Source organism: Hemiscyllium ocellatum, chromosome 12 (genome assembly GCF_020745735.1).
Source record: "Hemiscyllium ocellatum isolate sHemOce1 chromosome 12, sHemOce1.pat.X.cur, whole genome shotgun sequence".
Classification (NCBI taxonomy): domain Eukaryota; kingdom Metazoa; phylum Chordata; class Chondrichthyes; order Orectolobiformes; family Hemiscylliidae; genus Hemiscyllium; species Hemiscyllium ocellatum.
The window spans coordinates 43,248,256-43,262,898 of NC_083412.1; the positions used below are offsets into that span (position 1 = coordinate 43,248,256).

The following is a 14,643-nucleotide window of genomic DNA, read 5'->3' on the forward strand; positions in this document are numbered from 1 at the left end:
GGATCAGTGCGGACTTGTTGGGCCAAAGAGTCTGTTTTCCACACTGTAGAAAAATCTATGAAATAGAAAATATCTAAAATACTAAATGTACAAAATCATTGAGAAGCAAATTAAGTTTTTATCTAAGATAGACCAAAAATAGTATAAGAGAAATCATGTTTGAGAGATTTCTATTGTCTATCTGTTAATGTTCGGTAGAGCATTACAAAGAGTAATGAACCTTTTCATCGAAATGTTTATTTGGAAAGAAACAACCGAGAGTAGTGGACATGTGACAATCTATAGCAATTTTTAAAATACAGACTATCACCAGGTTATGAATTAGTTCCATTCTTGGAGTACACTTGTAAGTCAGTTTGTACGCAAGCATGCAAAATGTGATGTAAAATAGTTGTTCCTCAGTGGATGTTTGCATGTTGGATCTTGAAAATTATTAATATGGGAGTTCTTTTGTTGATATGCGCATTTGGAAGTTGAATGTTCGTAAAGTGAGGACAGCCTATAGTAAACAGCTTTATTCCCTCCAACCTGTGATCACTGACTCCAGCCTCCCCTCCCCCTTAGAAAATTCAGGAACTTTTCTGTGTAACATACACAACAAACTGTTTCAATACAAGCCTCACTGGAGAAAGAACACAAGGCTTATATATTCAGGGTTTTACAGTAAAAAGCTAATTATATTTTTCCACAAGGAGGTTGCAGGTGCTAATAAAAGTATCAAACTTAACAAAAAATTAATAGCGTTGAGCAAAGGTGATTAGCAGGTCAAAAGATTGGAAAGACTACTAAAACATGCAAAAAGTGATTCAAAAGATTAATCAGGGAAAATTCAACTATAAGCAAAAGTTAGCTAGAAATATAAAAAATAGCAAGTGTTCCAGAGGTATTTGAAAATAAACCAGTCAACAAAATGAGCATTGGACCTATAGATAGTTAGTCTGGGGAAATCATAATGGAAAATATGGAGATGACAAATGAACGGGCATTTTATATCAGCCTGCCCTGGGGAGAATGCAAGTAACATCCTCGAGATAGCTGCAACTCATGACATGGAAGGGAATGAGGAACAACAAAATTAGGATCATTTTGGAGCTGCCAACCTTTAGTCCTTATGTGTTTCAATCTATAGCTTTAAAAGTGACTTTTGAGATAGAAATAAAAAGCTTAAAAGAGCGTTCTCACTGTAAAAAAAATTAGGCAAGGGCTAACTTTTCGTTGCACCAGTCTTTGAGAGTATATTTTCAGATGGGCGAGCTAGTTCCCCCATCCCGCCAGAAACTGTATTTCAAACTCGAAAAACGTGCATCACTATTAAATGCATAGACCGTTAAAAATAATAACCCCACCCCGCCCAGTCTGAAATCCAAATTTGTCTGAATGTTTCACACCCCGAATAATGTTCAGAGCAAAAGGCTACATTTATTTGTCCTGAAAAGAATTGCCACAAAAAGTATTCAGAAAGGTGAAATTATTGCTTGAAAGTCCACGGTATGGGAGGGAGCAGAGGATTGTAAAAGGGAGAAAAACAAATAGGCTGAGTTTGCCGGGGTTAATAAAGCGGTGCAGAGATGAGTGAGCGGGAAAGCAACCAAGCTGCCGCAGTGCCCATCTAGTGATGACGATAATCATAATGGAAATGGCGGGCAGCGCAGGAACCAGCTCGCCGCCGCCTCCCGAGTCACCGCCGGGGGGGGGGGGGGTAATAAAAACACCACAGCATTGGAAATTGCATCTGCAGAATTTAAAATTCCATCGCAACGAAGGCGCGGGAATTTATTTTTTTTCAAAAAAAACTACGTTCCTTCGAAGTGACCGGGCCGCGAGTTCCGCTCCTCTCGCAGAAGGTGGGGAGGGGAGGGAAAACAAAGGTGACTCACGAGCCAGTTGGAGGAGGTGGGGGTTGGAACAGGCTCCATGCTGCCCCTCACTGAGGGGAAAAAGAAAACCACTCACCACCAAGATGGCGCCGGACGCCTTCCTCCAACCCTGCCCCCAGCCGACATTTTGTCTCTGCCATCGGCCGCACAATGCGCCTTTGCGGCAGCTCCTTCTCGGCGACATTTTCATCGAAAACAAAGGGAAAGGCGGGCTGGTCGCTGCCCTACACTTCAGTTTCGTTTTCTTTCCTGAATGGTTTTCTTTGGGCGGGGGTGAGGGTGAAACAAAATTCGTGTCCAGTTCTCTAGCGAGGCCTCAAAGCCCAACCCGACTGAGTGATCGAGGGGGGTGGGGGGTTGGGAGAAACCCTCGTGGCCTAAGTGCGGCCTCCTCGCGGCCTACCAACCGCCACTGCTCCTAACGGCCGTCCGCGAGCTGCAGCGCGAGCGGCCGTGGGCCGCCTGCCGCCGGTGAAGCGGCCTCACATCCGGAGACTTGACTACACTGCCCTTACCTGGTGAGTCAAACCGGCCGCCGGCGGCCCGATTTCGGGACGTTTCGCCTCCCTCGCTGGGCTGCCAGGCTCAGCCTTTCCTGGCTGGGCCGAGTGCTGGAGGGTCGGGTCGGGCCTAGCCCTGCCAATCAGGCTTTGTTGTTTGATGGCTGCGGGGAGGAGGAGGAGGGGCTGACTCGACTCGACTGCTCCTCGCTCCCGCCGCCGTCGTAATACGTAACGTCAGAGCCTAACCCCTAGGAAAATGCGGAAGAAGCAAGTGCGGTCAGGCCAGAGACGGGAGAGTGGCAAAAGCCTGCAGACATTTAACATCGCCCTCCCCCCGACTTCCCTTCTCCCACATCCCGGCGCAGAGGCCGCTCGCCCGGCTCGGGGCCTGTCCTCCCTCAGCGCCGAGAGGATTAACGCACCGCACTGGATTTATTTTTACTTCCCCTGTTTTTATTTCTTTGGTGCGTGTGGTGGCTGGAATAATAAATTCAGAAGCATTCATGGGGCTGAGATTGGTCAAAGGCGTAAACCCCCCCCCCCCCGGTTGTATGTAAAAAGATGCCCCGTTTCATCCCCCCCCCCCCCGTGTAATGTCCACCGATCGAGCGAAACTCTTTGCAGAGACGGCACGGTGAGATGTTCATGTGTGAAAGAACCCCCTACCACCCCAGCTCCCTCTATGTGGGGGTAATATTTGTGGGTCAGTCGAACACCGAAGAACTTGGCCGAGACATTGAGTTGTATGTTTGCCTTGGGGGAAATCGGATCCATTTCCTTCATCGTTACAATCCCCGGGCCCGCCATTTTCCACTCCTCCATCCACCATTTTAGTGAATGCTCGCCTTTTTCCTCTCCTGTCTCTTAACCACTGTATTCATACATGGGAGTTGACGAGTGAGGTGGAATATTAGAAGCAACAAGGGCACATGAGAATCGGGACAGTTGAGTGAGGACAGAATTGGACATCAAACAAGTCTTCCAAGAAAATGACAGGGTTCGGGATGGAATAATCAGTTGTGATTTGTGAGAGGATGCTCTGATACTTTTATAGGGGCAGTCGCATGGAGCAAATAATGTGATATTGTCATAATCGTAGAGTCATAGAGATGTACAGCATGGACACAGACCCTTCCGTCTAACCTGTCCATGCCGACCAGATATCCGAGCCCAATGTGGTCCCACCTGCCAGCACCCAGCCCATATCCCTCCAAACTCTTCCTATTCGTATTTCCATCCAAATGCCTCTTAAATGTTGCAATTGTACCAGCCTCCACCACATCCTTTGGCAGCTCATTCCACACACGTACCACCCTTTGTGTGAAAAAGTTGCCCATTAGGTCTCTTTTGTATCTTTCTACTCTCAGTCTAAACCTATGCCCTCTAATTCTGGACTCCCTGACCCCAGGGAAAAGACTTTGCCTATTTACTATCCATGCCCCTCATAATTTTGTAAACCTCTATAAGGTCACCCCTCAGCCTCTGACGCTGTAGGGAAAACAGCCCAAGCCTGTTCAGCCTCTCCCTATAGCTCAAATCCTCCCAATCCTGGCACCATCCTTGTAAATCTTTTCTGAACCCTTTCAAATTTCACAACATTTGACCTTACGATGGGCAAGCGATTTAGCAGGTAATAGATAAATGGTGCGCTGACATTTATAGAAAGTAACAGTTACGGTTTTGAAAGGAAGGGGTACTGTACCTGAGGCAATCAATTATTTACAATTCCAACTAACTGGCCAGCAGTGCATGTTATGTGTGAGGGCATTTGGAGTGAATGAAGTCTGGAGAATGGAAGGTGGGTCACCTATTCGGGGTGGGTTTGCAGTCAGTGGTGCAAAACGTGGGAGGGAAGTGGCTTCAGGGTGAAAGTATGGGGAATTGAACTGATTTTATTCCACATGTTGAAATAAGCGTAGGAGTGAATGTTACAGGTGGTTATTGGGGATAAAAGTAACCTGGATATGTTTGTTTTGGTGATCCTGGAATAGGGATCAGTTTTGCTGTCTTATAGTACTTGAGGTCACCCATCCTGTTCTGTTGCTGAATGACTAAACGAGTTGTGCATTTGATGCAGTCAAGCTTATTCCACTTAGGCCATAACACAGAAATAACCAAAACTAAAGGCATAAAGCTTATTGGAGATGAAGGTATCCAAGTAGGTTGAACAGGTTGGGTGCACATGTACAAGTAAATGAGATCTGTCAACTATGGTGTTAGAAAGTGGCTTGTAAGATCCCAAATTGCTATGTAGCCTTTTATTACTCAACTTTATTTTACACTATCTTTCCAAGCTTGAATGTTCACTGTCTGTGTCTCTCCCAACATTCTCAAAAACTAAATACTATCTACAAGTTATTTTAAATGATCAATTCAATTATTCTATTCTTTTCTTTTCTCTCACCAATTTTCCCATCCAGTATACCAAATGAAAATAACTTTGTGAGCAAACTGGGTGTTGGAAATTATATAAGAGTAGTCTTGATGACTCGATAAATACTTTTGATACTTTTGAGACTTTTCATTGAAACGATGGATGCCATGATTGCTTGCAGGATATGGAAGAAACGAGCAACAAGAAATCAAGAGGGTGAAAAAGAAAGGTAGAAGGTGCTCTGATGTCCAGAGCATCACACAATGTCCTCACAAAGAAAACATTTGGGTTTAAAAGACATATGGATAAGTACTGGAAAAGGAAAGGTTTGCAGGGATATGGGCCAGATTCTGGATTAGTGATGCTGAAAAAAGAATCTGGTTTCCAGCATCTGCAGTCATTGTTTTTACCTAGGGATATGGGCCAGGAGCAGGCAGGTGGGACTGGTTTAGTTTGGGATTATGTTTGTCAAAGACTGGTTGGACCGAAGGGTCTGTTTCTGTGATGTATGACTGTGCTCACCATTGAAGAGCAAATTAAAAAGCAACTTCAGCATTCACTTAGCTGAACATTCAAGTAGGAAGTTTCTGTCCAATTTGTCTTGTACCTCCATAAGGTGTACTTGGCATTTGAATATAGGAAAAGCATGAGATGTTATTTAGCCCATAGACTTCCAATGAACCCTAGAATAATAATAAATACATGACAGTGCAGAAAGAGGCCATTTGGCACATCAAATCTGCAGCGACCCTCTAAACAGCATCCTACCCTGATCAAGCTCCCCCACCCTATACCTGAGGCCTTCCAATTACCATGCCTAACCCATCTAACCTGTGTATCCCTGGACACTACAGGGTAATTTACCATAGCCAATTCAACTAACATGCATATTTTTGGACTTCCTTCCTAATCTTTTTCTGTCCTCATATTTTGCTTCTCCCTCCCTCATTGTGTCCCTCCATCACCTTCACATTTACTCCTCAGTCATACTGCACTGTCTCACACTGCTGCTTCCTTGTTGCCCCCTCACACTCTCCATGCAACGCCCACATCACACTCACTAGCTCATTTACACTTCCTCCCTCAACCACAAACTTGTTTCTCCCTTGTACATCCCCTCCCTCACACTCTATCACATCCTTACTGGCTTAGTAAGGTTCTCTCCTTTGCACTCTTTCTCTCTCATTGATGGTTTCATAGGAGAGCAAGTCCACTCTGCAATCTTAATTATGGGCATCTGCAAGGTAAGTAGAGAGCTTTGCCATGCCTCACTGACTCCCTGAATGGGAGCCCCTCACATTCCACCAATCTAGATCTTCTTTTCCTTGCACCTTCACAGTGAACTTAAGCTTTCCCCTGCATTTATTTGGCAATTTGAAAGCTCTTTTTCTGTACACCTGCCTTACATATTGTAGACTTTTTTTTGTATACCTGTCCAACGGGCATCCTGTCACTTGCAATCTATCTTCTACCCTGCTGCCACAGAATTATCACTGCTCCCGATGCTCAGGTTGATTCTCATGATTCTCATGTTTGCACAATTTATTGCTCTTTCAATCAAAGACCAGTTCTCTCCTGCAGTTACTGCTGCTAGTTCACAAGTAAAGCAGCAAACACAGACCACCTATTGGAGAAGTCTTTTATAAAGGGATAGAGCATGCCTGTTTAATTCAAGCTGAGTATTTAATTAGGTTGCAAGTCTTGATTTTGGCCTAACAAAAAATTTAGCACTAAAAATTTACAGGTAAGAAATATTCTGAATTGAATTGATTGTCATCTGTACCGAAGCATAGTGAAAAGCTTTGTCTTGCGAGCAATACAGGCAGATGACATAGTTAAATAGCATAGATAAGTAAATAATAGGTAAACAGTGGCAAAAACAAAAACTCAGGTACATGCAAGTTCTGAAAAGTTTGAATCTATTCAGTATTCTAACAACAGTAGGGTGGAAACTGTTTCAAAACTGCTGGTGAATGTGTTCAGGCATCTGTACCTTCATCCTGATGGTAGAGGTTGTAGAAAAGCATTAACAGATTGGGATGGATCGTTGAGAATGCTGGTGGCCTTTCCTTGACAGTGGGTCTGGTAGATGGATTCTATAGTTGGGAGGTTGGCCTTTGTGATTGTCCGGGCCAAGTTCACCACTCTCTGTAACTGTCTCCGATCTTGAATGGTACAGTTGCGATACCAGGTAGTGATACATCCAGACAGAATGCTCTCTATGGGCGCACCTAAAAAGTTTGCAAGGGTATTTGCCGTCATGCCAGATTTTCTCAGGTACCTGAGGAAGAGACTTTGTCGCACCTTTGTAACCAGTGTGTCCACATGAAGATGTCAAGAAAGCTCGTTGTTGATGACCACTCCCAGGAGCTTGATATTCTCCACTCGTTCCACCCCTGTGCTGTTAATTTGGAGGGGTGCATGAGTAACTTCCTGCCAAAAGTCATTAATGAGTTCCTTGGTTTGGCTGGCATTGAGAACTAGGTTGTTCTCAGTGCACCATTTTACCAGGTCTTCCACCTCCTGTCCGTAGTCTGTTTCGTCGCCATCTGAGATTTGACCGACCAGGGTGGTGTCATCAGCGAACTTGTAAATGGCATTAGTCTGGTATTTGGCAATGCAATGATGGGTATACAGTGATTACAATGGGGGCTGAGTACGCACCCCAGGGGGCTCCCGTGTTGAGTGTTAGTGAGGATGAAATATTGTCCCCAATCTATTCCCTCAGAATTTAAATGTTAGAATTTTAAAAAATCTTCTTTGACCCTCTTATTTGCATATTTCTTTCCCTCTATTTTGTTTCCAAAACACCATTTTACATTGAATTACATATTCATACTTGCCCTTTATGTCAAAATAGAAGAAGAGGAAAACCAAATGCTTTGCAATGTTGATGGTAGAAAGCCAAATGAGGAAAATAATGCCAACAAATTTACTCAGGATATGATGGAAATTAATGGGAAAAAATGACACCTTTGTAATCATTAAAAACACAGAAATAGAGAAACACACACTGGATCATCAATGCCACACTCACAGGAATCCGATTCACTAGGGAGGAAGAAAAGGACAATCAACTCCCATTCCTAGACGTGATGGTACAGAGAACACCTAACGGATAATTCACCACAAAGGTATACAGGAAAGCCTCACACAGACCAAGTCCTAAACTACGAAAGCAACCACCCCAACACTCACAAAAGAAGTTGCATCAAGACACTATTCAAAAGATCCACAGCACACTGCAGTATACCAGAACTGCAAAAAGAGGAAGCAGAACACTTATACAATGTATTCGCCAAAAACGGTTACCCCCACAATTTCATCAACAGATGCCTAAGGGAAAGACAACGGAACGAGGACATGCCACAACCCAAAGGACTAGCCACACTACTATACATCAAGAGCATTTCTGAACAAACAGCCAGACTACTGCGACCACTAGGACTCATAACAGCACACAAACCAAGAGCCTCTCTCAGACAACAACTCACCAGAACGAAGGACCTGATATCCAGCACGAGCAAAACCAATGTAATGTACAAAATCCCATGCAAGGACTGCACAAAACACTACATAGGACAAACAGGAAGACAGTTAACGATCCGCATCCATGAACACCAACTAGCAACGAAACGACACGACCAGCTATCCTTAGTAGCCACACACACAGATGATAAGCAACATGAATTCGACTGGGACAAGACTACTATTATAGGACAAGCAAACAGAACAGCCAGGGAATTCCTAGAGGCATGGCACTCATCCATAGATTCAATCAATAAGTACATCGATCTGGACCCAATATACCGATGACTGCAACGGACAGCTGGAACTGACAACCGGAAGCGGCAGATTCAAACCACTACAATGCCGGAGGAAAGATCACAGAAGCGCTTCACAGGAGACTCCCAAGCACTGAGGATGTCACCTAGACAGGGGACGAAACATCCGCAACACAAATTCCCAGCTCGGCGAACAGAACCACAACAACGAGCACCCAATCTACAAATCTTCTCACAAACTTTGAATTATAATTTCAAACTTGCAGTTTCTGATTTACATTTACCATGTTGAAATAAATAATTTTCAATTTGATTTGTCAATAACTGATTCACCTTTAGAATGTATTGCATTGAAATTGATCTCTAAGTTACTGTACAAAGTTTAAAGAGAGCTGTAAGTGTCAAGAAGTGTTTTATCCCAAGCAATGCCTTGGTAAATCTCCTCTGCACCTCTTCCAATGCAATCACATCCTTTGGAAATACAATTGTTTACTGTTTATTTAGATTCACCTGTAGTGGGCATTGCATTGAAATTGATCTCTTACTATCTTAGGTTGCTGTGTGAAATATTGAAGACAGCTATAATTATTACTAAAAATAGCAACGATGAAGAATGATACATCTTCTATTTCTTTGACGAAAATATAAGAAATCTGAGGAGGAGAAAACAATGTGGCCCATAAAGCTTGCTCAGATAGTCATAACTGTGATTGGGTGTGAACTACATTTGTGAGATACCTATGATTCCCTGAAATATTTATTGAAATGTCTCAGTACTATATGAGACACTTGTTTCTCAATTACCCTGTCAGTATAAACAATGGACTGCATTTTCCCAGCTGCTAAACAACATAGGCAATGGTAAATAATTTTGAAAAGTGTGAATTCAGGAAGAATGAGAATCTCAAAGAGAAAAGAGAGGCCTAAGTTTTCACCTGAGAGTTGAATGGTGATGTTAAAAATCTTAGTTGAAAGTGAGGACTGCAGATGCTGGAGATCGGAGTCTAGATTAGAGTAGTGCTGGAAAAGCACAGCAGGTCAGGCAGCATCCGAGGAGCAGGAAAAAGCCCTGATTTCTGATGGAAGGGCTTTTGCCTGAAACGTCAAATTTTCCTGCTTCTCAGATGCTGCCTGACCTGCTGTACTTTTCCAGCACCACTTTAATCTAGCATTAAAAATCTTAACTTGTAGGAAGCAAGAAGTCTATTTGCATTAAATATTATAAATGTTGCAAGGACAAGTAATATGTAGCTTGCTATTCTCTTACTTGGCAGAGAAAAACTGGATGAAAGATAAAAAGTAGCGTAGTGACTCAAGCTTACCGCTTGCTCTTTCAGGCTTTCAACATGGCCAATATTCCCCAACATTTCAAGGTATGCTCCCTGCAAAGCAACTACCAACATCTTTCATGCAATATGCAGGCGACTGGGAAATCACATTGGTAATGGATTGTAAGAAAAGGAAGTTGTGGAATGTATACAAGCTGGTTTGTTTGGAACAGCTTGTGGGAGAGCCCAGCTAGGAAATAGGTAATCCTGGTTTTAGTGATGTATAATGAAACAGACTTGGTTAGGGAGCTTATGTGAAGGAACTTTGAGGAGGTAGTAACCACAATATGATATATTTTGGAGTCATACAGGTTATAAACATCCCCTTTGGTCCACTATGTCTATGCCAACCAATAAACACCAAAGGACACTAATCCCATTTACCTGCACTCGGTCCAGCCTACTAGACTCTGGCATTTGAAGTACTCATCCAGATGCTTTTTAAATATGGCGAGAGTATCTGCCTCCACTACTCTCAAATGGAACAATGAGGTTATGCTGCAGCTGTACAAAACTCTAGTATGGCTGAACTTGGAGTACTGTGTACAGTTCTAGTCACCGCATTATAAGAGAGATGTGGAAGCTTTGGAAAGGGTGCAGAGGAGATTTACTAGGATGTTGCCTGGTATGGAGGGAAAGTCTAACAAGGAAAAGCTGAGGGACTTGAGGTTGTTTTTGTTAGAAGAAAGTTGAGAGGTGACTTAATAGAGATGTATAAGATAATCAGAGGATTAGATAGAGTGGACAGGGAGAGCCTTTTTCCAAGAATGGTGACGGCGAGCACAAAGGGGCATAGCTTTAAATTGAGGGGTGATAGATATAGGACAGATGTCAGAGGTAGTTTCTTTACTCAGAGAGTAGTAAGGGTATGGAATGCTTTGCCTGCAAAGATAGTAGATTCGCCAACTTTAAGTACATTTAAGTTGTCATTGGACAAGCATATGGACATACATGGAATAGTGTAGGTTAGATGGGCTTCAGTTTGGTATGACAGTCGGCGCAACATTGAGGGTCGAAGGGCCTGTACTGCGCTGTAATGTTCTATGTTCTATAAATGACACGTTCCATATATTTACCACCTCTGGTTGAAAAAGTCCTCATATATCCTTTAAACCATTTGCTCCTCACCTTAAACTATGTCCTCTGGTCTTAGCCATGTCTGCCATGGGGAAGAGATTCTCACAAACTATTATGCAATTCCATTCATAATTTTGTAAAGCTCAACTTCCTGTGCTTCAAGGAAAACAAATCCGGTCTTTCCTCATAACAGAAATTTCATTGTAGGCAACAGCGTGATAAATCTCTGCACTGTCACTAATGCAGTCACGTATTTTGGATAGTGTGGAGAACTGAGGATAAGACATGAGAATGGAATTGAGAAACCTGTCTCACATGAAACCTGTCTGTCACATGACAGACTCAATGGGCTGAATGGCCTGATTCTGTTCCTATATCTTACGGTTTATGTGCAGAGGTTAGTATTGGATATACATCAATCTCATCACACCATTTTTATTCATGGGTTGTGGGCATTGTTGTTTACATTATCATTTGTTCATCCTGAATTGCCCTTGAGAAGGCAGTGGGGAGCTGCCTTTCTGATCACTGCAGTCCATTTGGTGTAGGTGCACTCAGTGCTGTTAGGCAGGGAGTTGAAGAATTTTGACTCCATGATACTGAAGAAATGGCAATTATGTTTACAAGTCAGGATGGTGAGTGTATTACAGGAAGTGTTGCTTCCATGTACTTGCTGCCTTTGTTTTAGATGATAGTGGTCATTGGCTTGGAAGGCATTGTTTCAGGATCTTTGGTGATGGCACATCATGATCACAGCATACTTCTGACTCACCTAGAATAAAGTTTTCCAATACTACACTTTGGAAAGATATCATGCAGTGTAATTCTTTTGCTACTTGGCTGCTTGAAAACATGGCGGTATCCATCTCAGGGGATCGGAGCACGGTGCATCTCAGGCCTCTTAGTTTGCTCTCTTAGCATTCATACACTCTGTGCCTACTTGGATTGCTGACGGCAACTCTGCCTTTCCTAGATATTTGCACATTGCCACGTCATTCTGAACTTACAGGATCATCAAACTTCAGTCCTACCTTCCCTTTTAGCACAGATGCAAAGCTAGATGACTTGTCATAGTTGTCAGCAATGATCAGTTAAGGGGGCAGACATGTTGCTTATGATACCATGCTTTATCAATGTCACACTTGCAGCAATACCTGGCAGCTTGTGTGGCAAACAAATTGTGTGCACTTCAAAAAAAGGTCATGTCTCAAAGACTAAGGGACACAGAAGGACTGACGCAGTAAGTGAAAAATACATAATCTATTAGTTCAGGGACTGGGACACAGTTGGGTGCTTGAGGCTGTCAGGGTCAGATATTTACAGAATATTAATAAGTGAAGAAAATGAGAACATATCCAACTTTACTGGTGATATATTCCCACCTGCACTGTAAGGTGTGTTGTCTATATCCTTACACTGGGCAGTACTCATGATCAGTCTGCAGGTCCAGTGTAACCTGATAGAGGATTTGTGGTAAGTCAACTGAGGAGCTGCACAGAGATCAGTCAGGAGTCTGGTTGGCAATGTCTTTCCAAGTTGGTGATGGGGATGGGCCAAGGTTAGTCTTGAACAATGACAAGATGTTATGCTGACCGGAATGTTAGGTCATTATCAGAATTCTAATATGTACTAAGGACAGATAGCCAGTGAAGCTTCATTCTTGCATCTGCAATAATGGTTGATGATGATGTAGAGTGGCAATGTACAAATGTGAAATTCTATTCACAATGTAGTGTTACGCTTACCAGTTGCCACCTCTGTGCCCTCAGAAACTGTTGTTTCATTTCCATTGCACTGTATGTTCTGTGGGGGCTGCTTATGGCTGGTGTCGAAAAGTATGGTGTTGGACAAGCACAGCAGGTCAGGCAACATCCAAGGAGAAGGAGAGTCGATGTTTTGGGCATAAGCCCTTAATCAGGAATGTGGCGAGAGGAAAGGGGGCTGAGAGATTATTAGGAAGGTGGGGATGGGGAGAAAGTAGCTGCAGGTGTGGGGTAATAGTGAAAGGGTGGAGTGGATAGATGAGAAGGAAGATGAACAAGTAGGACAATTCAAGATGGCAGTGCCGAGTTGGAAGGTTGGATCTGGCATGAGGTAGGAAAGTGGAGATAAGGAAACTGATGAAGTCGACATTGATGCTGTGTGGTTGAAAGGTTACAAGGTGGAAAATGAGGCATTCTTCCTCCAGTCATCAGGTGGCTTGGATTTGACAGTGGAGAAGGCCCAGGACTTGCATGTCCTTGGTGGAGTGGGAGGTGGAGTTGAAGTGCTTGGCCACAGGGCAGTGAGGTTGTTTGATGCATGTGTCTCAAAGATGTTCCCTGAAATATTCCCCTATTTGGCATCCTGTCTCCCCAATGTAGAGGAGACCACTTTGAGAGCAACGGACATGGTAGATGAGGTGTTTGGATGTGCAGGTAAATCTATGCTGGATGTGAAAAGATCCTTTGGTGCCTTGGATGGAGGTGAGGGGGTAGGCGTGGACACCTCTTGTGGCAGCGAGGGAAGGTGCCAGGAGTGGAGGGTGAGTTGGTAGCGGGTGTGGACCTATTGAGGGAGGCACGGAGGGAATGGTCTCAGCACAATGCTGATAGGGATGGGGAGGGAAATATATCCTCTTGTGGTGGGGTTTGATTGTAGCTGGCAGAATTGGCAGAGAATAATGTGCTGTATCCGGATATTAGTGGGATGGAAGGACTGGACGATTCTATCCTTGTTGTAGTTGGAGAGGTGGGGTTCAAGGGCAGAGGGTATGGCTAGCAACAATTGACCGAGTGCTCACCTGGATTTTAAATATATGTCACCACTGACAGAAATCCCAAAAGGTTCCAACGCTGTCAAGTACTTGAGCTGCTGGTGAATGCAAAATATGGTGCACACCCACTAAGAATACTTTGATTTCTTATAAATTCCAGAGAATATTGACAAAACTTATTTAGTCTTTTAACATAGGATAACCCCTTCTATCCTAGGAATCAATCTAGTGAATGTTTCCAATACAGTATATTTCTACTTAAAATGGAAATCAAAATTGCACATACTATTCTAGGTGATCTATCAAAGCCCCAAAATGTTGTAGCAAGACTTGTTTTTCCACCACTCCAATCTTTTTGCAACTGTGGTCAACATACCATTTTCTTTCCAAATTGATTGGTGTGCTGCATGCAAAACTTTTGTATTTCTTGTGTAAGTACAAACAAGGCCTGAGAACCCTAACATTTAATCATTTACACCTTTAAACAACATTCTCACTACCAAAGTAAATATTTTCACATTTTGTCACATTTTACACCATCTACCATCTATTGCCTACACATATTACCTGTCAATTTCACGGAGTCATAGAGGTATACTTCATACTTCTTTGTTTCTTCCTCATATCTTATATTCTTACCTACATTAAATCACCAACAAAATTAGATACATTATTCTCATTTTTCTTACTTAAACAATTAATTTGTTGTAAATAGCTGAGACCTAGCAGCATGCCACCAGTTATAGCTTATAATTTAATAACGCTCCAACTTCTTGACCATTTTGGTTAATTTTCCTCACCTCCATCCTAGAAGCCCAATTCTTAATTTTAAAACATAGCCCCTCATCTTTAGGCTCATCCACAAGATGAAATGTCATTTCCACGTCTGCCTTGTCAAGATTATTCAGCACTCATATTCTCATACACAAAGCAGCACTCATTCT

General features: G+C 43.0%; 1 protein-coding gene and 1 long non-coding RNA gene across 3 annotated transcripts in view; one reads left to right on the forward strand and one right to left on the reverse strand.

Moving 5' to 3' along the window:
- The window catches only part of LOC132821035 (zinc finger X-chromosomal protein-like), a 50,311-nt gene extending 47,751 nt beyond the window's left edge, over window positions 1–2,560 (reverse strand). Inside the window, exon 1 of one of the 2 annotated variants that reach the window (XM_060833525.1) lies at window positions 2,393–2,560. The gene's annotated coding sequence lies outside the window, so the exon portion shown is untranslated. Of the gene's footprint in view, window positions 1–1,953 lie in introns of both variants that reach the window. The other variant, XM_060833526.1, reaches the window with a different exon arrangement.
- Window positions 1,904–8,852, forward strand: LOC132821038 (uncharacterized). Its single transcript, XR_009645280.1, has 2 exons — window positions 1,904–2,395; window positions 7,751–8,852. It is a non-coding gene; the product is annotated as an uncharacterized LOC132821038 (long non-coding RNA).
- Window positions 8,853–14,643: the final 5,791 nt, after the last annotated feature.